Source organism: Vanellus vanellus (genome assembly GCF_965231255.1).
Source record: "Vanellus vanellus genome assembly, chromosome: 6".
NCBI lineage: Eukaryota > Metazoa > Chordata > Aves > Charadriiformes > Charadriidae > Vanellus > Vanellus vanellus.
Genome location: NC_138911.1, coordinates 35,285,006 through 35,302,412, shown reverse-complemented (window position 1 = coordinate 35,302,412; position 17,407 = coordinate 35,285,006).

The following is a 17,407-nucleotide window of genomic DNA, read 5'->3' as shown; positions in this document are numbered from 1 at the left end:
CCGGGGTGTCGCGGGTAGCAAAGGCAGAAGGTGCAGCAGCTCTGCAGTGGCACAGTTGGTGAGGAAAAAACCGCTGCTTCAGCATTCACAAAGCAAACCAGAATAATAAATAACTCCTATAAAGGGTTGAACTGGGGACTCCAAGTACCTGTAACACGATAATGTTTGGAAACGAATGGCCTCTGGAAGCACTGAGTAAACAGGTCAGAAGGTTCGGTGACTTCATGTATTGGAGAGACTAAAAATTACACATTACAGAATGAGGAGGAGCCAGATACCGCGCCTTGCTGACAACCAACCAGAGGCCAACATGGCCGCACAAGCTTCAGGCTAGTAGGGATTCAACACCAGGCCTGTCACAACGGCCTCCGAGCACCTGCTATTGCTTTTTAATCTTCTTAGAGAAGAGGATGAGGGCTTATGTTTCTTTATCTCCAGCTACCTTTGCTGAAGATCCAACTGCCTCAGTTTTCTTGCACAGGCAGCGAGAAGCAGTTATTTGCTGGGTCAGCTTTAGATCCCTGGCTTCTCTATGAATCTCTCACTGGGCTACTTCTATTCTCAAAGAGCCTTCTAAATAACATATACAGTTTCAAGCCAAAAGGGAATTATGCTGTCCAGGCAGCTGTGGTTTATTTGTGTCAAGGTGGGGGCACTAATGTGTATTTGGCCATTCGGAATCACAATTCTTTCAACGTCTTCTAAATCTCAGCTTCATCATTCCTACAGAAACAGTGTCTGGTAACTATTCCAACAGCTTAACTATTCAATTGCTGGAATCGGTTTCCTCTTTCCCTGCCTTTGTGTATGCATTTTTTTCTCCCAACAGGTTAAAAAAAAAAGCATGCACATAATTTCCTCCCCACCCAGGATCAATATGACAAAACTTATCATTTTCATGCAGTAAAGAACTTTGATGTTAAAAAGTTGGGCGCAAGATTTGTTCTTTGAAAAGTTGATGTTTCTATGCTGCTATCATTTCTCCAACTAATATTTCCTTCTGTTCTCTAAATTTTCTTTCCTTAAAGCTTTCATTTTGCAGCCCTGCCAAGCTGTCTATATTTTCTTAAATTCTCATTTCCTCTGGCACACGTTTCTTGCTTATAGTTACAGTAACTAAAAAAAAAAAAAAGACAGAAAAAAAAGATTTTGCACTGAGCCCAATTTCCAGTCTGTAATCTTCTTTTTTAATATTGCTTTACCACCCTCTTTATTCTCATGTTTCTGCTTGCTGCAAATTTACCTGCTAGGTTTGGAAACTATTAATTCACTTCGTTTTCATAACTGTTCAAAAAGAACTAAAGAAGCAGCATCCTGGTCTGACGCCTTTTATAAATTTCTGTTTGCTGTGCAAAAGCTTAATTTGGGCTTTGTTCTTGCTGGTTACTCAGGGTGCCGCGTCTCTTCCCTCTTACGCCTCACTCTGTTTTCACAGCACCAGCGTTTTTGTGTTACTCTGCCTCTTAACTTCCTTCCCCCCTCCCCAATATAAGTGTGTGTATGTGTGTGTGTGTATGTCACATCAACACTTAAGGCTAATTCCTGAAATGGATGCCGAGCTTTCTGGGAGAACCGATCACCACCTCGCTCATTAGGTATTCAATGCATCAGGTTAAATAGAAAGATGTTTTGTGACTCAAGATTTTTTGGAGCTACATGAATATTCCCTGCTTATGCAGGAAATGGCAGAAAAACAGTATTAGGAAAAAAGCAATGCAAGTAGCACTCCTTTCTTATGGAGTGCTAACACCATGAATAGGGTGAATGACCAAAGACTTAATTTATAATAGTACTAGGAGCAGCGATTTCCCCAAAAACACATTCTGAAGTATTCTGAATCTTCACACTACTATGAAGAAATAAGTTTTTTTCAGCCATTATTTAAGAGATAAAGTGAGTCATCAAGATGTTATTGCTCAGACTTTCAAAACAACGAGTTCATACTTTGCGCATTGAGTTCTTCCATGTGCTTACCATAATTGCAGACTTAATCCCAGTGAGGATACACACACATACACGGGAGGCGTAGTCAGAGACATCCCCATTTCCCTGAAAATGCGGCACCTGTGCGGGTGGCGGAGCTGGGAAGCACATTGGCATCCAGCTCCCCCAGGCCTCACAGAAGACCTGCGCTGCCTTCACTAATGTAATCTACAGCCAGGACGCGTAGAAGGCTTTGCTTGTATCAGTCTCTCAGCATGCAGGGAAGAATAGTGGGAAGACAATGCTATTTTCCTAGGAAGAGTAAGAGGAGGAACGCACTTAAACCTGCTGCAGCAAACCAAGATTACCAGTGACAGAACTGAGAGCAGAGAAGGACATCCTTTAAAGGGGAGCAGGGAGATGAGCAATAGGAGGAGAAACAGGAGATCATAATTTTTACACTTCATCTAAAATTGTAACTCTCCCCCTCCTTCAAACATTAAAAAAGCCTGGCATCCACCACGCGCTCCCTCCGGACAAAGCAGCGTTCCCTCCCCGATGCCGTACCGTGAGGTGAAAGAGCAGGTGGCGAGAGACGGCAGAGTGCCCCAGTCAAAGTGGGACCTTGCAGCCCCTTTGGAACCACAGCATGTGAGGAACACCCCTTTGCTCCTGGTGTCTTTTGGATGTACATCACAGCTCGTTCTAGCAACTGCAACTTCAGAGCTGCTGGCTTTCAGCTGTTGCGTTTTGGCTCCTGGTGGGAGGAGCGGTGCTCATAAAGCCCGCTCCGGGCTTGTTTGCTTTACATCGGAAAGAGCTGCTCCTGTTAGGAAAGTGTCTCCCCACCAGCCATCTCAAGTATTTCCAGTAAGCTTTTCTGATCAAGAAGTACTAGGAAACAGGTCCAAACAGCAAAGGTAAATCAATCCGCTTACTAAAAGCAAAGGACATTCGTTTTGGTCTGCATTTTAATATCTCTTGCTCTGGTGATGAAGGAGCTGATTCTGTTTTCAATTTTACATGTACTTATCATCTTGCTGACTTGAACTGTTGCAGAGAGAAGGAAATGCTGAGCTCCCAGCTGGGAATTACTTAGCAATAGCATCTCCTTTCGGAGACAAAGCAGGAAATCCCTTTAGGGTTGGGTTAGAAAAAGGTGGTAAAGCATAAAGAGAAGGCTAACATGCACAGCAAAGAGCCCCAAGGTGAATCCTCCTTGGCTACAAACCTTCAACACAAAGCTGTGCTCTGATGAAATCTATTACTTTATGAGCATAGTACCTTTAAACAGTTCTGAGTGAAACATCCTTAAGCCATGTTCCACCAACTTTGTGATTTTCCCATATCTATTCAGTGCACTGCAAAGAAAGGCCAAGATCCCAGTATGTAAGAGACTTGTGAGGGCACTCAGAAGCAGATCTCAGGAGACACCACTGGGAGCTGAGGTGCACTCTCCTGGGCAGAAATGCTTTGGTGGCTCTTGCAGGAAGAGTTACAGTGACTATGCAGAGCTCTTCCTGAAAAGACCAGGTTTCTGGTATGTTCAGAGATCTTGATGGGGAGTGAAAGCTTCTGATAACTCTATAGGAACTTGGCATCTGTGCGCTTTTCTCTCTCTCTCTGGATAAAGTCTTGGCAGCCACTCCCATTCTATTTTAAACAAAGCCAGTGATTTCTGGAGAGATGAAAAACACATGAAGGGCACAATGAAAAACAAGCAGAAAACCTGACTGCAGGACAGAGGGAAACAAGAGTGATAAAGAACACTGCTTCCTCCTCTGGCAGGCAGGAAGGCGGGCAGGGCGAAGCTCCCTTCACTGCACACCACCGCGCCAGGGCTCCTCATTAGGCGGCTGCCATCATGGGTCCTGCTCAAAACTCAGAGCTTTTCCCTGCTGAGCTCCCCTCCCCTTGCTGGTGACCCATGCTTGCACGTCCCTTGTCCTCAGCACCCAGATATTGCTGGCGGCAGGAGGTGGCAATCGTGGCAGAAAAAGGGAGCAGGAGACCTACAGGCCAGGTCCATGACAAAAGCTCTGGTACCCAAAACAAAAATAAGCTGTCTACAAAGAACGTAATTATGGTCAAAGCCATACATCTGACCTAGGGCCAAGAAGAGCTGTTTATAACTGTCAGTACATAGAGACATGAACCTGTAATTTATGTATGCTGAAACATTATAATTTCTGATCCAGAAGCCTCCTTTCCTGTTGAACAGCTTGGTAACTAAGCCTTGGTCACTTGGATCATGTGGGTTATCCACGCAAATCCTTTTACTAAGCTCAGTTTAAAAGATTACGTATGTGTCTAGTGCAACCAGTGGGACATGTCTTGGCTCAGTGACCTGTCCTGAGCTGCGTCCCTCCTGTCCCTGACATGAAGTGCTCCCGGGTTCCTCCCCATGGTACCTAGTGTCCAAGGTAGCCTCAATTCAACCTGGCTTGGGCTGCCTAAAACTCCCTGCGCCCTGCCCTTGGGACAAGAAGTGCGTGCAAAGGACTCTTATGCTCTTTTCTGCCCCGCGTCCCCTGCAGGAGGGTCAGCAGGGAGCTGCAAGTGGCGAGGCCACCAGTCTGGCCCCAGGGCTGCCCAGTGCATCCTCCAAGACTCACCTCTCCCCTCCTGGGGGCACCAGGGCCGTGCACTGGGGAACTCCCAACAGGCCAATAACACAGACGAGCGACTAATATGGCCTCACATCCATCTTTAGGTCCTGCCTACACAATCTATGTGATCAACTGCCTCCGTTGCTTCCCATAGGCACAGGAGATTGCTGTTACATGCTGGGTAGTCTCTGTTTGCACTGTAACCTCTCTGGGACGGGGAGGCTATCTCTGCTTCATTTTGGAAGGCACCCAACTTGCTCTCAAGCATTCAACAAGCAGTCAAGAAATGATTCAGATGGAGAAGCAGAAACATAACTTGCCTGGGCTTGACAGCATTTCTTTATCAGTTCCCTGTTCAAATCAACTCAGGCTGGCAATGACCACAAGTATTGACTGTCTGGAGGGTGTTTGGTAGCTCCCAAAAGCCGTTGCTGTTTTGTTATTTTGGTGCAATTCTTTCAGGAGATGTCCACAATACAAAAAAAACCCACCCCATATCACATCTGCTACTGGTTGGTATCCTTAGAAGCCATCCCAAAAGACAGATCAAGGACTGAATAAGCATGAAAACTTTGGAGACATGATTAGATGAAGGGTAAGATATATTAGGTTTGGCAACACTATAACCTACCACAAATTTAAAAATTGTGAGTCAGACTAAAAAAAAAAAAAACCCAAACAAAACCTACACTAAAAAACAAGACTGGAAAATGCTTTAAAAATTCCTTTTTCTTCTTTGTCTTGCTTTTCCTTTTCCAATTCTACCTGCCTGCTCCTAGGGTCCCTGTCAGTTTACTAACATGGCCAACGCTCCAAACTGTCTTGCAAGTGAGACAGCTTTGTTGAAAGCTGAACATCAGAAATCTTCCTGCTATTCTTGGCTCTGGGAGCAGATTGTGGTCTAGTGGTTACAGGCATCATGGCCAGCTGAAACACACCCATGTTTGGGTCATCTGCAAGACATGAACCATGGATGTCTGGTTGCAAGAGCACGAATTTCCAACCTTAGGGCTAACGAATCAGATGCTAACCCAGAAGTAGGAACAAGGTCAAATTGCTTCACGAAGTGTTCTTGCAGAAGGGTGACAACAAGGATTGTCAAAGGTCCTAATTTGGGATTTCCTTTTAAAAGGCTATGTAGCAAGTAGCTGAGATGGAGTTCTGTGAATCAGAGAGCTGGGTCCCATTCCAAGCTTTGCTCAAAGTGTTCACGAGTCTCCCAGCTGCGAAGTGGACCATTAACCCTCCAAAGCCTTAATATATGGCTCAGAATGCTGAAAGACATCTCGGTCAGCATAGGTACTGTAACTGAAACTATGGATGACAAGGCTCTGCCTAGGCCAACCTCTTTTAATATATTTTTTTTCCCTGAACTGTCAGGAGGTGAAAATTGTATCATCATCATGGAAATTCCTGCAGCAATGGACAAAACCACATTCTTTATGACAGCTGACAACATTGGGGTGGGACAAGGAGGTTTGTGCTTAAGCTGTCTGTACTGTTTACCTGAAGATAAACAGAAGTCTCCAAACTTTTCACTGAGATTCCCACTCATCATTAGATTAAAAAAATGGTACCAAAAAGGTAGGGCACCTTTCCTTGTGTGTTTTAAGGTCACAGATTCTAAAACGAGCAAGCGATGACCCATTTTTAAACCCACTTAGGGCATGCTTTTACTCTATATAGAGCACACATTCCTCTACCTCCTCTGGTAAACGTACAGAAAAGTGTTGAACCTTTCAGTACAGCCAATTAATCACCAGTTGGCAAGATGAAGAAGTGCTCTGGACAAGTACCAACTTAAAAAAAACGAGACGTTAGAAACCATATCTTATCGCAGACAAAGAAGTGCAGTGCACAGAAGTAACGTCCCATTATAGAACTGTGTCTATTCTGAGATTAACAAAATGCACTACCCTATTTTACACAGTGATGAGTAAGTAGAAGCACAGAGACAAAGGGAAATTAACATCCTAACTTTGAACTCTGCAACACCCAACATTCGGGTGCCTAGCCACTCCGTCACCTCCACTGCCCCAAACCAGGCACCTGAGCTGCCCCTCAGGCAACCTAAGAAGCAGCAGATGTGTAGGAGCGGAGGCCGCTCAGGCTGGTGTCCTCAGCGAGGAGACAGCTGGGAGGGCCACTGAGGCACAAAGGAAATAAGGAGAGTTTATTCACTCTGAAAAATTGCCAGATTGGTTGACGGACTCCAAGCACCTTTAACTACAGATCACACCGCAGTGAGATATTAGGAATTGCAAGCCACATCTACCACGTCAAGGAGAGACCTGCTGTAGATGTGGGCTGTGGTGAACGGGGGGGTTCAGCAAGGGAGACTCACCCAAGGCAACTTCACAAGTGGTCGGTGCAAACCCAGGTGCTCTGCTTTGGTTCTTTTGTTCCAAAGGGCAAATGAACTACTGCAGCGGGAGTGAGGATGGTTTTGTTTCTGTGGGTGAAACTACCTGCAGGAAAAGTGCCTAGTTCAGGTGGAGGCCTAAGGACCACATAATGTCAGCTCCAAATAACAGCTTACATCATTAAACATTTCTTTTTCCGATAAATCCCTGATTGATTAAGTATTTGTGCGAGTTTGGGCACAACTCGAGGCACTGTTTGTTTTCCCCAGTTATCTTCTCCCAAGAAGCATGACTCACGATTGTACAGGGAAGGAAATGAAGGGAAATGCTTTACTACATCCGACTTTGCAGCAACAAATGTCATGTTGTTGTTACTAATGTAACCCCAAGCAGGGCTATTGCCACGCAGGGACACAGCCGTTGGCTGCCGGACCGGCGGTACTTGGGTGATGGAGCCACGTTGCTTCTCCCAGCTGAGCTGCTCCCAGGACATATGTGCCAAACCATCCTGCTGGAGCTTTGTCCCCAAATCTCACAGGCTGCCAGCCCCGCTGGAGGAGCCAGTGCCAGCAGGCAGGGGTGCTGGGCACCTCCGAAATCCTGAAAAATATCTTCTTTTCCATTTTCGGACCCTCACTGAAGTCTTTGGTGGTCCCAGGCAGAAAGGGGACGAGGGCAGCAGTGAAAGGCCACTCAGCCAAGCCTTGCCATGCCCCACCACGCCAGCTCCAGGGATATAGGATTGCAGCGACGGGAAAGGCAGATCTTTCCCCAAAAGCCAGTTGCAAATACACTGAAGTCATCAGGAGCTTGTGCCAAGGAGTTCAGTGAGCTCTGGGGTGTATTAGTTGTAGAAATGACTTTGGTGAGGTTTCCTTGCAAAGTGACACAAGGACATACAACTAGGGTATTGGAATATAATTAAGAGAGAAAGAAGTAAGGATGGATATTGGGGAAAACCTTTTGTCAGTGAGATTTATTAGTAGGTACAGCAGTCTCCCAGGGGAAATAGTGGAAAGGCATTCACTTGGGATATTTAAAATTAGACTAATGAAAGTGCCAGCAAATATTCTATGGGGAGCGTGCTCGCACTGACAGGCAAAATGAGCTCTGTGACCCCATCCTGTCAGAGGAGGGCTGTGTGCGAGTGCCGAGGAGACCAAGCGAGCTGGCTGCCAGCTGAGGAGCTGTGCGCTTCCCTGCATGAAGGAGAGCGGTGTGAGGAGTGCCGGCAAGCTGCCGCCCCGGCGCTGGACGAGATGGGCAGGGTCACAGGGAAGACCCATGAGGAATTGGTTTCATAAAACCAGCATCTCAGCACCTTCTTAACAAATGATGAAAAGGAAGGGGGAGCACAGCAGGTGACCACAGGTGAGGCGGGGGGTTGGAGCAACTGGCCGGTCCTCCAGGACTGCTCTGCCTCCAGCAGCACCTGCTGAGACCCAGGTGGGAGAGCAGCAGCACTTTATGGAGAAATGAACCTTGTTCCCGGCACGCTCTTCAGCTGGTCGTGCTTGCAGAGAAATAAGCCTGGCTTCAGCTTGGCAGCCTGTTTCAACCATCAACAAAAGAGGTTGTCCCACACTGTGAGTTGTTAACAGTGTTCCTGCCCCTTTCCCTTGTGTTCCCAAGCCCATTGCTGCTCAGCCTGCTTCTTATGGGCTGGTGGTCTCCTTAGGAAGAGCCATCTTCTCACCCAGCCCCCAGCTTAGCAGTTGTGGCAGTAAGGCTGATAGCAAAGTCATCCAAAAATGGGAGTTTTTGAGAGGTGTGGGTGACCCTGCTCTTCTACATCTGCTGGAGGCATAGCAAAGAGTTGTGCTCCAGGCCGATCACCGTGACCAGCACTGAAATGTTAACATAAGCCCCACTCCCCTACCTGTGCCCTTGCTTGCTTGAGTTGGCATGTCCCCATATCACAGTGAACTGCTACAACTCACCTACAGTAATTTAAAAAGGTGGTGAAGTAAAATGATTGAAACAAGCCATTTCTTTACAGATTCCATTAACTTTTCCCGGCTATTTACTTCTGTTGACATTTTTGCAAAAACTCATAGTGATATAAGGAGTCAAGCCTCATTGTCCCCTTGTTAAGAGCTAACTGTCTCCATGAAAACATAGTTTCATGACTGTTGCTGTCGTGATCTGAGCAGCAGACGTAAACAGGGTCATCTCCAGCCATAGTGGGTGGATGTTTAGTTTATAGCGCTGAGGTTAAGAGTGAAAGCGTGTGACTAAGAGCAGAAAACAGAGGAGCCTTTGTATACATCAAGAGCCCTGAGGCAAAACACAGAGAAGGAGAATGCTGACACAGACTTTAATGGAGAAAGAAAAGAGTCCATTATGAACGTTACAGAGAACATAATTCATTTAAGAGAAATCAAGATTTAAAGGACTTATAGAGGGGAATATGAATACTGACGTCAGTGCGTCACGCTTGGTGGTTTGCTGTCGGACTCCGTACGTGTGTTATGGTACCACGCATCGTGTCAGGTGGAAGATAACTCACTGCCAGAAATTATCATCCACTCTTTGTTAGATTCCTGTTGGCAACAGGTTTCTTTCAGTTCAAGCCTTTCAACAGGAGCCAGTGATATGCACAATGAAGCAAATGGAGCTCTTGCATTTTAACACCAATCTGCCAAAACTGTCAAAAATTGCTTTTGGGACACTTCTTCCTTTCCGAACCCCATCTCTCTGTAACTAGAAAAGTGGGGGTTTGGGGCAAAAGGAGGAAATGGGGCTAGATTATTTCTGAATTACTCTGGTATGAGAGCACAAGGAGAGAGCTGGTTAGTAGAGCTGCTTCCAAGTTTGCATATACACTGCAGAGACTAAGGACCAGCACATGTACTGCACTATAAAGCAATGTTATGAGTGCTTGAAAAATATTCCTCAATCCATATACTATAGTGGCTTCTAAACTTCAGCAGCCGGAGCCATGAAAATAGAGTGCTTTGTGCAGTAGCTTGCGCAACCAAAGAACTTTCTTGTCCTCAGAGTGCTTTATTATTTTTAACGAGACAGGCTGAGCACTTCTTGATAAACATTTTTTCCTTGAAGCAGTAATCCTACTTAAACTTTTTACCTTGTCCCTACAGCATGCCACTAGGAACTTAATAACGAAACTCATTTTCCCTTAAAGCACTAGTCATGTTAGTACAGAAAGTGAGGGACATATTGTGATTGCCATGAAAGGGGCCATGGCTAGAAATAGATTGAAAGTGCCCTGTTAGTAGGCAGGCTTAGTATTTTAAGAAGAGAGCTTTTCTGAAGTACATTTTCTAGGATATCCAGTTTCTTTCAAACTACAAAAAAAAAAAAGTATTAATGTCCATTGTAATAGGAGTGGTCCTCATGCCTAACCCTGACAATGTTTCCATGCACCCTGAGTCTACCTTGCCATGGCCGGGTGACAGACAGCAGGTCACATTTGAGCCAAACCAAAGAGCCGAGATTAATCCAGGAGATGTCCGAGGAAGGGAAGCTGCCCACACATCTGTGCACTTGCCTTTGCTTTGAGCAAGGTGCAATGCATCCTGCTGCTTTGGCAAATGCTTCTGGGGTAGCATTACAAGCTGTTCATTTTTAAAAGCCATTCTTCTCTTTCATACAAGAATTATTAAAGCTTGTAAGACTGAGAATTTAATTAACGGTGAGAATTTAACCACATGAGAATGGGGAAATTCAGAGCCAACCCTCCCATCTAAGTCAATCTCACTTCTGTCCCCTTGTATCAGTGTGTTACAACAGGCTCTTTCACAGTCACATGAGGCTGGCCAGGGGACACACTTCTCACTAGATCTAATACAATGAAAAGAAAAACTGTCTTTTTCCCCCTGTGGTCTTAGATGCACATGTGGCTTTTCATACCACACACATCATGTGTTCTTGGAATGAAAGGCCCTTTTGTAACACGCACACACCAGCCGAGGCAACTTAACATCGGGTAGGATTGTTAACTGGGTTCCCTAAAGCCTCCCATGAACACTCTACCGGCAGCATTGCACTGGAGGAGGAATGTGGTTGAAGGAATTTGACTAGCTATATTGTAAATAATTTGCGATACACACATCACCATTTCTGCTCCACCTAGGTTAACTACCATTACTTAATGGAGGTAGTTTTTCACTACAGGAACAGAGTGAAACTTAAGGACAGGCCCGATGATTACCAAAACACGTGTCTTGCTGTCGCTTGGGATGGCCAAGACATTCTCATGTCTGTGTTTGAGGGAGTCATTACCACTTTACAAGTGCTCGCCGCTGCCTTTACATCAGCAGACCAGTAAGAACCATATTTCCCTAGTAGGATTACCAAGCAATGAGTCTGTATCCTCAAGGCCTGAGTGCCTTTGAATGTACTTGTGCAGGCAGTAGGTAAGCAGCCATCAATCAAAGGTTACATTTTGCAAATTTGGAGGATGCATCCCACGTATGTCTTTAAGAGATCTTCCTGATTTGAAGAAGCAAGTTACCCATGCAGCTCCAAGTAGCAGCAGTTCTCTATACAAGCAGGGGAATATACCTCCTTGAAAAGACTATTTAATGAATTAAATTATGCCCAAGGAGAGCAGTCCAATCTGGAAAGAAAATCTTGTCTTTGTTGCAGGACCTGGTGTTAGAGTGCACATAAAGGGATATTTTCAAAGTCGAACAACCAAAATTGTATCAGTGATTTGGGTAACTCCAGAATGGGCCAGCTGTGTAAATGCCCTCCATCCCTTAAAAAAATGAAACAAAGAACACAGACAAAGAATTTAACAATTTTATTAAAAATTGTACCAGTTATTAGAAAAAAAAATCCAAGTATTAAAGTATTAAAAAGCACCAAAGAAAGAAAGCACAAAGCAAATATACTGCACAGATACAAAAAAAAAAAAAGGAGCTCTGCCCAGTCACCATTGGTACAGGCAGGAGTCCTGGAGGCACACAACCAGGATAAACAAAATGCTACATTCTCACTGGGTCTCAGTCCATGGCAAAGAAGGTGTGTGCGCTTCAGGACTAATCCAGACAGAAATCTCACAGGAGAGCATCGGGTTTACTTCTGCAGCAGGACAGTATCATATTCTGGTGAATATCAGAATTCATGGGGAAACCCTCCATTGAGGGAAAGTTTATTAAGTACATTGCAAATTCTAGCTCACCTCACCCTTTTTGTTTTCCAGATGAAAGACTCTGAAGTTTTAAAAAGAAAAAAAAACAACTATCCCACCAAAGTAGAAAAGTCATGCAGGAAGGGAGGGAGAAAATGTGAATCCACATTTCACAGTACTCTCATCACTGAATTTTACCTAGAAACGTGGGAGACTGTACTACATACCATTGAGGAGAACAGAAAAAGAGATACATGATTAGTTTTACCAAAAAAAACCCAAATAGTCTAGATACCCAAGCTCAAATTTAGTGGCAGGATTTTCAAATGCACCCAGTGGAAACAGACATACAAATCCCTTAGGCTGTTTTGAAATTTCCCTTTTACAAGCCTAACTTCTGACATTTACTTAAGGAGATACTGACAATGTCATCTTTCCATCACACCACTCTCTCCCCCTTTTGTCATTGAAATTTCCTTTCAGAATAGACTGATGAAAACCAAGCTGAGGACTCTGTGACGATGCTCTCCTGGAGCTGTGTCCACAAATCGGGGAGACTCCTTTAGATTTACGAATAACTTTATACATGCAAAATTTCCATAATAGATTTTAAAAACAGTTTAAGAATCTACCCTTCCCACCCCTCCGTTCCCCAAAGGCAGCAAAGAGTCTGAAGACAGAACTGAAACATGGCTTTAAAAAACAGCCCACAGACATTAGGTTTCGCTTCCCAGAAACCAACTTCCAGCATGGGATTCGCAGGAAGAGACCCTCCTTTCTGTGGCTAAGGGGGAAGGTGAGGCACGTGGAAGAAAGAAGGGGTAGGGGATGTCAGACTGCATTCAGTTTAAGAACACACACACACACGCGCACGCACACGCACACGCACACAATTACATTCCAGTGCATTTGATGTGTTTGGTCTTTTCTGCTTTTCCTGGTGGAGAAGAACTGAGCTGTGTAACACCTGTGTGAACACATGCAAACAAAAGAAACAGAGACCACTGAAGTCTTTAGGAACTGTAAAAGATTGTCCTAGGATCTTTTATCAATTCCTTGAGGTATTTCTTCTTGCTAAAACAATCAAAGGCAACAGGTAGGCATTTTTGCAAATGATCACAAATGCCGGTTTGAAAGACAGACTCTTTTGAAGGACATTATTAAAAATCTTTGTTGTCAAAATATGCTAATACTCAATAGTGCTTGGTCCATGTGCAGAGGTCCCATGAATATGAACAGGCGTTCCATGACCCTTTTACTTGTAATCCTGCAGTAAATATTGCTGGTAAAACAAGGCAAGACCTCCACATATCTGCATTCTTGTTTGATCCTAGCGCATATGCTGAGTGCTCTCCCTATTTTTCCCTTTAAAAATACCCTCAATAGCACACCATTCAGCATGTCACAGTCTCACCATTCCCACAGCTTCAGCAGAGATATGGGTCAGTACCAGCAGCGGAAGGGTGAAATTCATTGGGGAGTTGATGGGGTAACATTGCAACAACTGCCTCAAGTAATTTTGCTTTTTCTTAAAAAAAAACAACCCTTCTCCCTAGCCTGCTAATGGGCAGAACCTGCAGTTTCCCAGAAGAGTGCCAAGCCCCACGCTGAATGAAGTTCAACCTTGGGTACAGCTCCAGTGACTGCTGCGGAGCAACTCCAGGACTGTAGTAAGCTCACATGCACACATCGCCTATATCTTTAATCCAGGTTTGAGGGGACACAGTAAACAGCCAGTAGAAAGAAAGATGTCTTTGCGATCACCCTTTCTACATCAGGAAGGACTGGGTTCCTTGCCTCTATTCCCTTGTTGAAACACAGCTCCAAAGCAAAGGCTGATAAAGAAGGTTCTTTCAGGACTCCTCTAAGGAGAGTTTAGCCAACAAACATTTAATAACGACCAGCAATTTCAACTGAGATATGTGATCAGTTATGCAGGAATTCAGTGCTACCAGGGATTATCAGCACCTTGGGAGAAAGTCTAAGTCCCACACACAGATCCAACAGGCAACCCTTTCCATGCAAATTCATCCTCTCCCCTGCCTTTGTTGTATCCTATTTACGGCAGTTTGCAGCTATCCCTGGGCAGTCACTTTGTGATTACTGGCTCAGCTTTCAAGAATTGCAGGAAACAAAAGTAAAACTAACTATTCCCTACTAGCACCAGGCTTGCTGGATCCAGGGATGGGCAGGTTACAAGATATTCAAAAGGGTGGGACGTTGGGAAGGGATAGGAAGAACTCTGTCCATCAAGGAAAGAGAGCTGAGGTCTAAAGCCGTTTTGGAGATCTGGGGAAGGCAAGCAAGATACTTCAAGGCTGCTGGTACCATCAGCAGCAGCTCAAGCTCTTCTTAAGAACTGCTCATTGAAAACAGAAATTTGTTTTAGGAGATAGATCCTTTCTAAATTGTTAGACTGTAGTTTTACAACACAGAGAAACAGTGTCCCATTCCTTTCACCAAGACAAACTAGTTTTTAACCCAAGCATACTCCTTCACCAACAGGACTTGGAACTGGACACAATCCGATTGTTTTGGATTCCCCAAACAATCGACATATGTCTGTGGCCACACTGCAATAGCTATTCTGCAGGGAAGATCTGCACATTGCGTGCTCAAGGGGCCTTACTAACGTGGAATGGGTGACAAATACATGGGTGCTGCGCATCTGTGTATTTGTTGATAAACGTGTGAAATCTTCCCACTATTTCCTCAAGTAGGTGAGACTGTAAGTATGAAGTAGTTGCTTTTCCCTAAGTGAATAACCAGCCTGCCCCTCCAAATCTACATGAAGCAAAATAAGACTTTTGGGTTGACAGAGCATATTTCCTTTCTCCAAGATATGCAGATACGGAATATAATTAAAATATATTATCAGTGGTTGTAAATCTCTGGCACCAGTAACCAACACACATATTGCAGGAAGTCGGCCTTTGTCTAGCATTAGCTTTACGTCTCCAATGAAGTATTGTTGTTCAAGGAGATTTTAACTTGAGACCCTGGCATGACCAATTTTGATAAGTCTGTTGTTAAAGCGGGAAATACAGACTGGCAAAGACGTGTCCTTCCCTGAGCCAAATGACTTTATTGAAGCACGCAGCCTGACTGAGGAACGGTTTCAGGTACTTGTTTCTCCGTGTTAAGAAGGGTTTTACCCTGGTTGGTAAAACTGGTTAGGTTGCAACACCAGAAGGTGCCAGTACCAGACTCACCTTTCTAGATTACGCATCCAGAGAACAAGCCTTATTGGCCTATTTGGCAGTCAAGTCAAGGCAGAAGGGAAAGCTCATGATGGTTTTTAAGTGTCAGGTGCACTTGCTGAATTTTTTGTAGTTTGTAGGGCTGTTACGATGTAGCTTGGGCTGTTCCTGATAAAGGGGTCCTGGCAACCAGTGGGAAAACGCAAGCATGAGCATGATGTGCAGGCAGGCAGCACTGCTGCATTGCTTCCTGAGCCTCCTCACTTCCATTCCTGCCTCTTTTAAGAGCTTCTGATTTAAGAGCCTTCTCCTTAACATCCAGCTTCTCAGGGGTCAATACAGCCTATGCTTGCACCACCCCTCAGGCTTTTCCCCCCATTTAAGTCCTCGTTCTCCAATGACCAGCGTTTACTCCAAGCAGACTGTGCAAAGCAAGGTATGGAAAGCTTCACCTCTGTCAATATGGGCAGAGAGTGGCTTCCCATACTGCTGCAGCATAGTCAGCAACAGCGATCACTTGTGTCCCTCTGGGTAACCCGGTAGTGCACACGCTTAAAGAAACAACACAAAACCAAAACCAATCCCCCCCTCCTAAAAAAATTCCCGCCCTCCCTCTCCATAAAACCCACCCCCCAAAATATTACTTGAGATTCACTTATATGAATTATTAACCGTCATGGACAAACATATTACTCTAGCTCTAGCTAGAAAAATAACATAAGAGGAGGAAAAAAGCTTTTCTCACATAAACTTTCCTTATGTTGAAAGAGAGTGACTGTGAATACATGAAAGTGAAAAAGGCTTGGGGACCTCTTTCAGGGAGCTAAAGCACATTTTGCCACAGTAGAACAGCGTGTAAATCAAGAGAATGGGGCTGGGAGAGAGGGAGAAAGTCCAAATTTAACTGTGTTCAGCAAATTGTTACCAGACACTACAGTGCAATGATGAGATTATACTAATACCAAAGCATGAATTAGAGAAGGATATGCAGAGAGGGGTGGAGGAGAAAGCGTATGTGCAAGTAAACTACTCTTCCCATACAGTAATGCTAATTTTTCAGAGTGGATCAAGAGCAGAAGAATTCCTGAACACCTGAAGTTGATGTTTGTAACAGGACTCGAGCAATTCTCTGGACAGCTCTTCCTCACGCTGGTTATATCATTTGAGACCTACAACAAGGTGCAGTGGCAATATGGAAACGGTCTGAAGAAAATAAACTCTGTATTGCTTTTCTGTTCGTGTTTTACCCTAGTTGTCACTGGGTTTGCGAACTAATGATATTTAAGGCTACAGAGAAGCAGCCATCGATATTTAAGGCTACTTCCTTTTGGTAGGGTAATTTCCCTGCACTGGTCCAATACTGTCAGTCATATGTACAAACTTCTGAGTGCATACAAACCGGGAACTGTTAGAAGATCTCCCTTGAAGTAATATTACTGCTGCTAGTCAATATATGCTTGCAGCAGCCTCCAAACTTTGCATACTAGAGTAATGGACAGACTGTTTGTACAGTGTACATATCAGACTAGTTGCTAATTAATTTCCCTGTCAAATCCTGAAGCAAAACTATCGGATGCCTGGGACCTAAGCCTTCCTGACCAACCACATTATAGTAAGAGAAAAACAAAACAAAATAAACACCCATCATTAAACTAATAAAAACATATACATTAGCAATGTAGAAGCATGACACGGGCACTGCGAACACTGAACTGGAAGCAAACAGTGGCAGAAACTAATAGCCACCAGCAGCCCCAAGAAAGTTTAATTTTAAGAGTGTTCTACTGAAATGATTTTGTCTATTGATGGCAATGACAAAGAACAACTTCATGTGAGAGAGCTGCAACTGGTGCCCAATGGAAGGACTGAAGGGATCAGATTTCTCTGTGATTTTCTCTCACACAGGGTGCAAGGAAATAGACAGTAACCCATGCAGAAAACAAGCCACCTGATGGATATAAGCTACTTGAATGTTTTCATTGCTAAGAAGAACTTTCTTTGTGGAGGAATCAAGCATCTCTGCTCTGGAAGATACCCAAAGTATGTTTAGAGTCATCAATCCCAGACATCGTTTTTAACTAGCAGCCAAAATGACACTCCTGGCCTCTACCATTAAGTAACACACAGGGCAGAGGAAGCTGTTAGTCTAATACCTGCCTCCCTTGCACAGAGGTCACCGGCACGGGGAACCAGCAGCAAGCTTTACCAAACACA